At 43.9% G+C, this 9,536-nt stretch overlaps 1 pseudogene; it reads right to left on the reverse strand.

Annotated features, from left to right (window-relative positions):
• Positions 1-1,609: 1,609 nt before the first annotated feature.
• Positions 1,610-5,899, reverse strand: LOC133235000 (annexin A2-like; annotated as a pseudogene).
• Between the last annotated feature and the right edge of the window lie 3,637 nt (positions 5,900-9,536).

Here is a 9,536-nt window from a genome sequence, read left to right on the forward strand (position 1 = left end):
CAAAAGCTGACTCATTGGAAAAGACTCTGATGCTGGGAGGGATTGGGGGCAGGAGGACAAGGGGACGACAGAGGATGAGATGGCTGGATGGCATCACCGACTCGATGGACGTGAGTCTGAGTGAACTCCGGGAGTTGGTGAGGGACAGGGAGGCCTGGCATGCTGCGATTCATGGGGTCGCAAAGAGTCGGACACGACTGAGCGACTGATCTGATCTGATCTGGGCTGAAAAAAGCAGGTTTCTTTCATGCAGGACTTCTCAGAGCCTTTAATATGCTAATGGGTAGAGTGAACAGGATCAAAGAGAGCAGTTTGTAATCTGCAGGTAATTTAACAACAATCCATGTTAGCTTTTATAATTATTATCTATGACAAATTTGAGGCTTTCTAAACATACATGTTAAGAGTACCCTTTTCCCACAGAACAGCTCTCTGGATTTTTTTTTTCTTAAGTAAAAATTCAGTTTATTCACAAGTAGGACCTGATTAAACTTAAAAACTTTTGCACAGCAAAGGAAACTATAAGCAAGGTGAAAAGACAACCCTCAGAATGGGGGAAAATAATAGCAAATGAAACAACTGACAAAGGATTAATTTCCAAAATATATAAGCAACTCATACAACTCAATACCAGAAAAACAAACAACCCAATCAAAAAGTGAGAAAAAGACCTAAACAGACATTTCTCCAAAGAAGACATACAGATGGCTAACAAACACATGAAAAGATGCTCAAAATCGCTCATTATTAGAGAAATGGAAATCAAAACTACAATGAGATTTCACCTCACACCAGTCAGAATGGCCTTCATCAAAAAGCCTACAAACAATAAATGCTGGAGAGGGTGTGGAGAAAAGGGAACACTCGTGCACTGTTGGTGGGAATGTAAATACATACAGCCACTATGGATGACGGTATGGAGATGCCTTAAAAAATTAGGAATAAAACAACCCTATGACCCAGCAATCCCACTCCTAGGCATATACCCTGAGGACACAAAAAATGAAAAAGACACATGCAATCCCATTGTTCATTGCAGCACTATTTACAACAGCTAGAACATGGAAGCGACCTAGATGTCCAGCGACAGATGAATGGATGGAGAAGTTGTGGTATATATACACAATGGAATACTACTCAGCCATAAAAAGGAATGCATTTGAGTAAGTTCCAATGAGGTGGATGAACATAGAGCCTATTATACAGTGAAGTAAGTCATAAAGAGAAAGATAAATATCATATACTAATGCATATATACAGAATCTAGAAAAATGGTACTGAAGACTTTATCTGCGGGGCAGCAATGGAGAAACAGACATAGAGAATAGACTTATGGACATGGGGAGAGGGGAGGACAGGGTGAGAAGTATGGAGACAGTAACATGGAAACTTACCACACATAAAACAGATAACCAAGAGGAATTTGCTGTATGTCTCGGGAAACTCAAACAGGGGCTCTGTATCAATCTAGAGGGGTGGGATGGGAAGGGAGATGGGAGGGAGGTTCAGAAGGAAGGGGAGATATGTGTCCCTGTGGCTGACTCATGCTCAGGTTTGACAGAAAACAACAAAATTCTGTAAAGCAATTATCCGTCAACTAAAAAATAAATAAATTAAAAAAAAATTCAGTTTATTCATCTGTTTATGACACAGTACTCAAGAGACACAGTGTTCACATCATAGATTTCACTTCCAAATCCTTGGCATGTTCATTTCTTTGGCTATAAAGAGGGACTAGATGGGAAAGTCAGGTGATGTGGAGGCACCTAAACTAACAAAAGAGTGGGTGGGGCGGGCAGCACTAACGTCACCCTCCCAAGGATGGGCACAGGGGCTGTTAGCCCAAGCCGACTGTGTGGAACTGTTAGCTGGAGCACGGAGCAGCCACCCTGGATGCTCAGGCTGTTGTGGGGTTCAGTCACCCCCACCACGCAGGTTCAGCAGCGCTTTCTAGTAGTCGCCCTTGGTGTCTTGCTGAATGTAGTAGTACAGGGACTTGCCGAACTTTACTTGAAATCAGATCTTATTTTCAACATGTCCATGCCACTGTGGGGGATTCTAATCAGGACTTTACCATGAGTGCCCTAGCCATTCATGGAGACGTACAGTCTGTCAGCAAAATACAGGGGCTTGTTCTGAATGCACTGGACCAGATTCAGGAAAACATTTTCCAGGTCACCTTTGACCTCCTTCTTGATGCTCTCCAGCATGTCATCAGGGCTGTAGCTCTGGTACCTTTCAAATACTTTCAGGAAGTGACACCTGCTCCACTCAATCATGATGCTGATACACTAGGGAACATTAGTTTCTTTCCTCTTCACACCAGCATCATAGAGATAGCGGGAGTCCTGGTCAGTCAGTTCATAATCAACAACAGAGCCATTCTCTGCTCTTCCACCCTTTGTGAGGGCAACCGTCAGCTTGTGGAAGTCGCCAGATGTGTTAGAAACGATGTCCCTCTCCAGACCGATCTTGTACACTTCCATGTAGACTCTGTTGATTTCCTGCAGCTCCTGGTTGGTCCTTGAGCAGATGATCTCAATGAGAGAGTCCTCATCAACCCCCAGTCCCTTCATGGATGCATTCAGCTCAGGAGCAGCATACAGAGCAGGTATTTTCAATAGGCCCAAAATCACCGCCTCCAGGTGGCAGAGACAAGGCTGACTTCAGTGCTGATGCAAGTTCTTTCTTGGTCCTTCGCTGGCAGGCGAAGGTGATATCCTGGCTCTGTTCATTGCTGCGGTCGGTCAGGATGTTGACAATGGTGACCTCATCCACACCTTTGGTCTTGATGGTTGTCTCAATGTTCAGAGCATCCCACTCAGCATGAAAGTTGGTGTATGCTTTGACTAACCCATGTGCACTTGGAGGTGTGAAGTGATCACCCTATAAGGTGAGCTTGGGCAGAATTTCAAGAATGGTAGACATTTTGAAAGAAACTGGGCTAGGTGCAATGCACTCGGTGTCCCCAGATGCAGAGCGCACTCTCTAGATTTAATGTTCCATGAAGCATACTTGGGGGAAGGTTAACCCAGCTCACTCCCTATTGCTGTAAAATAAGTATTTTATTCATGTCTGTGAGCAAAGAATTAAGGTAAAATATAGTGCAGTGTAAAAAAGCACAGTTATATGAAAGAACCTTATCCAGGATTTACAATCTCCAAACAAAGCTAGATCCTGAAAAAAATAAAAATAAAAACTAGATCCTGTTTGGATAGGAAGTCATTTATTCTGCCTCTCTCACCAGAACTAATGATCCTATAGTTTTTTATGGTCCCAATGACTTTCTATCTACCTAAAAAAGGATGCCTCCATGCACGTGAAACATTTATTAAGAGAAAAACTTATGGGACATAGAGAAAATTCACAGGTTATTTTGATCAGTCATGAATTCACCCACTCATTCACCGAAATATACACATGTGCACACACACACACATATTGAGTTAGCCAAAAAGCTCATTCACGTTTTTCTGTAAGATAATATGGAAAATCCCAAATGAACTTTCTGTCCAACCCTATGTTTATTATAGATATATGTAGATATATATACATAGACACCCATATGTATATATGTGTATATGGACTCGTTACGTATCAAATAACAGGTCTTGGAGATAAAATTTTAAATTTAATGTTCTAATTTAATCTTAAATTAAATGTTGTAGGTCCTGGAGATAAAATTTTAAATCAAGTAGATTACTTCCTTGCCCTCCTGGAGTTTTACATTCTAGTGGACAAGTGCGATAATACATGGATAAATAAGGAAATATACAGTATGTTAGTATAAGTGCACTGGGGAAAAATACATCAGGATGAGAGGCTCAGAGAGTGACAGAGTAGTAGGGGAGGGTGTTGTTTTAAGTAAAGGAGTTGGGAAGGCTTCACTGACAAGGTGATATTTGAACAGACCTGAAAGCAGCAAAGGCCGAATCTTGTAGAGGGTGGAAAGGCCTTGACTGATGAGTGTGAGTACTGTGTGGTAGAATGTGGCCTCCGTGGAGCCCTCGGCGAGGAGAGTGATGAAGCTGCGAGAGCAGTGGGTGGATCTGCAGCAATACGGATGGACCTAGGGGCGATCACACCGGGCAAAGTCAGACAGAGGAAGACAAATATCATATGCTATCACTTATATGCAGACTCTAAAAAAAATGATACAAATGAACTTATTTACAAAACAGAAAGAGCGTCACAGACTTAGAAAACAAATTTATGGTTACCACAGGGAAAAGGAGGGCTTCCCTTATGGCTCAGGTGGTAAAGAGTCTGCCTGCAATGCAAGAGACCAGGGTTTGACCTCTGGGTCAGGTAGATCCCTTGTAGAAGGGAATGGTTACCCACTCCAGAATCCCATGGACAGAAGAGCCTAGTGGTCTATAGTCCTTGGGTCTCAAAGAGTCGGACCCGAATGAGTGATTAACACACAAAGGGAAAAGGTGGGGGGAATAAATTAGGAACTTGGGATTAACATATACACACTACTATATATAAAATAGGTAACCTACTGTACAGCACAGAGAACTATACTCAATATCTTGTAATAATCTATAATGGAAAAAATCTGAAAAAAAAAATCTCACCTGAATCACTTTGCTGTATAACTGAAACTAACACAATATTGTAAAAATAAAGTAAAATTTAAAAATCAAAAATGAGGAATGAGTTGAAGAAGCTGTCAGATCATCTGGACCTTATAGGTATTTGTCAAGACTTTGGCTTTTACTCTGGGGGACTGCCTCAGGATCTTGAGCAAAGATCAAGCTTCATTTTGGTTTCAAAGGATCACATTCTCTGCTTGATTGAGATGAAATATGGTGGACATGGAGGGCAGAGGTGGGATCAGGGAGAGCCATCTAGGTACAAAGGCCATGGTGCCTAGGACCTTAGAAGCAGTGATGGATGGACCTCCAGGAGTGAAGTTCCTTATGGGAGAAGTAACACCTGTCAGATTGCTCATCACTCAACAGACCCCTCAGGAGCTCAGCTGACATGTGGAGCAAGGCTCTATGTCTTTCTGAGACTGGGGTGTCCAGCCACCACGGTTAATCTTGCTCAGTGAGTAAATTAGCTTGTTAGAAACCTGTCATCTTCTTCCTCTCCCAGAGATTCTTAAATCAAGATCTAAATTGAGATATCTGGCAGATTACCATAGCTACAGGTGCCTGGCAACCAGGACTAGACTGATGGCCATTGATCTATGGGTTCCAGATTCTTCCCAGGGATGGAATGCACTGAAAAGGGCATCCAAGTTCCTGAAATAGTCCAAAGCAGAGAGAAAACCACGCAGTCGTTGCCCTGTTCTATCTGACTGGCCTTTGTCTCACACAGACAAGGGGGCCAGCTCCCATCCCATCATGGGTTCACTCAGATATGGGGCCATCCAAACTACTCCCACCTGAAGACATGTAAAGATCTAAAGGCAGAGACAAAGACACTAGTCATGAGAACAGAGATGAAGACAATCAAACAAATACTTAACCGTTCAGTGTTGGAAAGGAGGGAGCAGAGAGGGAGCAGGACAGAGGGTAAGAGGGAGTCAAGGTTGGAGACTAGGAGCCTTGGGCCAGATTGGCCCAAGCCTATTTTTTTTTTTGTAAATAATGTTTTATTGGAAAACAGCCATACTGTAATCATTTACATATTGTCTATGGCTGCTATCATGGTGCAAAGACAGAACTGATTAGTTATGATCCACAAAACCTTTTGGCACCCAGGTGGTGCCAAAGTGGTAAAGAACCCACCTGCCAATGCCAGAGACTCAAGAGACATGGGTTCGATCCCTGGGTCGGCAAGATCCCCTGAAGGAGTGCATGGCAACCTATTCCAATATTCGTGCCTGGAGAATCCCATGGACAGAGGAGCCTGGTAGGCTACAGTCTATAGGATTGCAGAGCCAGACATGACTGAAGTGACTTAGCATGCACATATGCACACAAAATGTTTAATATGTATTACTTGATCATTTGCCAAGAAAAAAAAATTGTTCTCTTCTGGTCCAGTGGTTCCTAAGATGGGCTGGAGGACCTGGTCATCTTGTTCACCAGAGAGATTGGCTTGGTTCAAGGCACAGAACCATGGTGGGCCATGAGGCATGCTAAAGAAACAGTGACAACTTACAAAATTAGAGCCAACATTGCTTTTATGATGAGGAGATCTGCCACCACTGCAGCTGCTTGTCTCAGCTGGCAGGGTACCGAAGAGTATTTCCCCCTCAGGGCATACCCTGCATGTGGGGAGCCAAGACATGGTGGGCATAGAGACAGGACAGGAGGAGGAGCAAGGCCCCCAAAGGAGAATGATTGATACAGCAGGACTTCAACGCTGTTTTCATCAACTTCACTGCTGTGGACTGTGAAATTGTGTCCCATCCCTGAAAAAATTTCATGTTGAATTCGTGCTGAAGCCCTAACCCCCAGTGTGTTAGTATTTGGAGGTGGGGCCTTAGGGAGGTAATTAGGTTAAATGAGATCATGAGGGTGGGGCCTCATGATGGGATTAGTGCCCTTAAAGAAGAGACACATCAAGCCCTCCCTCCTCCCTCTCCCTCTCTCTGTCTCCCTCCCCTCCCCCTCTCCCTCTCTCTCTGTCTCTGTATCTCTCTCTCCCTCCCTGTCTCCTTTCTTCCCTCCTCTCTCTCACTCCTTCTCTTCCTCCCTCCCTCCCTCTATCTCTGTCTCTCTCTCTCTCCCTCCCCTCCCCACTCTCCTGCTCTCTCTCTGTCTCTCTCTCCCCACCTCCCTCTCTTCCTCCGTCTCTCCCCTCGACCTCTCACTTCCAAGTGGGGGCACGGTGAGAAGATGGCTATCAAACCCAAAAGGGGGCTCTCATGGGAACCCAACCATGCTGGCACTCTGACCTTGGACTTCTAGCCTCCATAATAGTGAGAAAATAAATTCCCATTGTTTAAGCCACAATTCCCATTGTTTGTTATGGCAGCCACAATCAACAAAGACATTCACTAAACTGTTTGACCCAACACAGTGTGGCTTGGGGAGCAGCTGAACAGGCATGACTGCAGAGAGAAGATCACAGAAATATCCTATTCCTTCTTCCTTAAGTGATAGGGACTCTCCTGCTCTAGGAAAGCCAAATTTTAATTTTATCTCTTCCAAGCACCCAACCAGAAATCAAGCAGAAAAATGTACCTGGTACAAGATGCTGGCTCCATTTTTCCAAGAAACTGTTCCTCGTTAATGGTCCATGGACACTGCCCAGTGTTCCCCAGGTTTTCCTGCAGTACTTCCATTTGCTGCTAATTATTTTCTGGAGCAAGAGCTCATGGAAACAGGCTTCAGAAAGCTTCTAAAATAGCCAAGGATTCTGGTTTCTTTCTTGCAACCTTAATTTATTAGAGAGTACTACTGCCTGGAGAATTCCATGGACAGAGAAGCCTGGCAGGCTACAGCCCATGGGATCGCAGAGTTGTACCTGACTGAGTGACTAACACTTCCACTTCACTTCCACTTCACTAGTGTTCACCAAAGTGATCATCTATGTTGGGTTGGGAGAATTTTGAAAGATTTGGGAATTTCAAAGACTTTGTGGGACAAAAGGCAAAATAAGAACAATGGTGAGGCTTCTCCTACCCACCCCTCATATCATATTGACCGAACCAAGGGAAGACAGTGAGTGAGTTTTTATTCCCTTGACCTTCCATTACATAAGCCTCAGAAATTCTCTGAAGGTAAGAAATGGTGAGAGGAACAGACATTTTGTTTTACAGGATTCTTCAAACCCGAGGTCTCCTTGGTAAAGCTCTGTAGCCACATAGCTCTTCTATCCTCTGTTGAGAGCCGGAACTGAGTTTGCTTTGATGACAAAATAATTTAAGACCTTTCTCTAAAAATGTTGAGTCGGGCCCTGAGAATGCTGTTGACTGTGCTGGAGTTGTTTCCTGACGCCTTGTGTTGTGTGCTGTGTGAGCTTAGTCGCTCAGTCGTGTCTGACTCTGCGACCCCGTGGCCTGTAGCCCGCCAGGCTCCTCTGTCCATGGGGAGTCTCCAGGCAAGAACACTGAGTGGGTTGCTTTCCTTCTCCAGGGGATCTTCCCAACCCAGGGATTGAACCCAGGTCTTCTGCATTGCAGGCAGATTCTTTACCATTTAAGCCACCAGGGAAACTCCTTGATGCCTTGCTGGGGGCGAGGGGTACAAATAGCTTACACTTAAAAGGTGGAAGAAATTGTCTCTGGGGTCCTACCCTTTCTGCAGAATGACAGGAATCCATCCCTTTCTTCTCCGGGAGCCACATGGCAACAAGATGGGCCCATCTTCCACGCAACTCATTTTCCCTTCTTGAAGATCTGTGGTGGTTTTGCCTTTTTTCTTCAGCATTTTTTGTCCTTGACTATTGATTTCTTCTACCTCCTGTTGTTTTGTTAAACCTGAAAAGAGTCTAGAGGGAAAGGAATGAACACAGGCTCTGATTTCCCTGTGGGAAGGGGAAGTGTGGGGCTCCCCAGGTTGCTTTTCTACTGAGCTGGAAGTCAGTGCTATTCTGAACTGTGTCTCTTCTTTTGAAGCCTGGGGAACATTAAAACACACAGTTAAATTTAACTGGCCTGAGAGGCTAATGGAAAAATTGGAGACCATGAAGAGGTCAAGAGCAAGGGAGAAATATCAATGGTCAATAAACATGCTAATAAATGTTACATTTTACAATAATCAAAGTTGCTAATGCAACTCAAATGACAAGATTTCATTTTCTGCCTGTCACATTAGCAAACAGTATTAAAAATATATATGTAATGGCCTCTGACCTGTATGTTTTCACCCATGAGGTTCTGAGGGAGGTGCACAGACACCTCAGCACTCTCTCCTGAGTAGGTGCTCAGGTGGGGTTTGTACCCCCTTGCAAGTCCTGCTTAGGTGGCCTTACTGGCGCCTCACTCTGGGGTGCCGGAGCCACCAGCACCACCTCCGCTGAAGCGCTGCCAGGACTTCTCGCTTGCACACTCTGTACCACCCCCGGTGCAAGAAGGCTGCATCCCTGGCACACAGAGGTCGAAAGTTAAGTCTTTGGTAGATGAATGGATAAAGAAGCTGTGGTACATTTACAAAATGGAGTGTTACTCAGCCGTGAAAAGGAATGAGATGCTGCCATTTTTAGTAACGAGGATGGACCTAGAGATTATCATACTGCAGTAAGGGAAGTAAGTCAGAGGGAGAAAGACAAACATCATATGACATCGTTTATATACGGAATCTAGAACAAATGATACAGATGAACTTACTTACAAAACAAAAAGAGATTCACAGACTTAGAAGACAAGCTTATGGTTATCAAAGGGGAAAGGGTAAGGGGAGATAAATTAGGAGTTTGGGATCAGCAGATACACACTAACTATATATAAAATAGATAAATGACAGGGCCTATTCTGTAGCACAGGGAACTATATTCAAGATCTTGTAATAACCTAGAATGGAAAAGAATCTGAAAAAGAGTATATATATATATATATACACATATACATATATACACACATATATGCATATACACATGTGTGTGTGTGTGTGTGTGTGTTACATTGCTCTACA

This window comes from Bos javanicus, chromosome 22, assembly GCF_032452875.1.
Source record: "Bos javanicus breed banteng chromosome 22, ARS-OSU_banteng_1.0, whole genome shotgun sequence".
Classification (NCBI taxonomy): Eukaryota; Metazoa; Chordata; class Mammalia; order Artiodactyla; family Bovidae; genus Bos; species Bos javanicus.